The sequence below is a fragment of the Penaeus monodon genome, chromosome 29, assembly GCF_015228065.2.
Source record: "Penaeus monodon isolate SGIC_2016 chromosome 29, NSTDA_Pmon_1, whole genome shotgun sequence".
Classification (NCBI taxonomy): domain Eukaryota; kingdom Metazoa; phylum Arthropoda; class Malacostraca; order Decapoda; family Penaeidae; genus Penaeus; species Penaeus monodon.
Window position 1 is genome coordinate 807,331 of NC_051414.1, and position 320 is coordinate 807,650.

Consider the following 320-nt stretch of genomic DNA (forward strand, 5'->3'; position numbering starts at 1 on the left):
AACCAGTCTACCCCCCCCCCGTCTTCCCCCTTCCCCCCTTCCGTTTACCCTTGCTTCAATTTATCGCTGTCTCCGTCAGATTTCTGTTCTTTCCCTTACAGAAATATTTTTCTTTGACTTCGATTTTTTCCCTCTTATCCATCTTACGCCAATATATTTCAGTTGACAAACACAGGCTCCACTTGAATCCTCTTATCCTGACAGAATGAAAATTCGAATTCTCTCGATTCTCTCGAAGCCAAAGTCACCAGCCACGGAACCGAACACGAGCGCTGTTGTTGATGACTGTGTATGCTCTTAATTACGAACACTTGGAGACG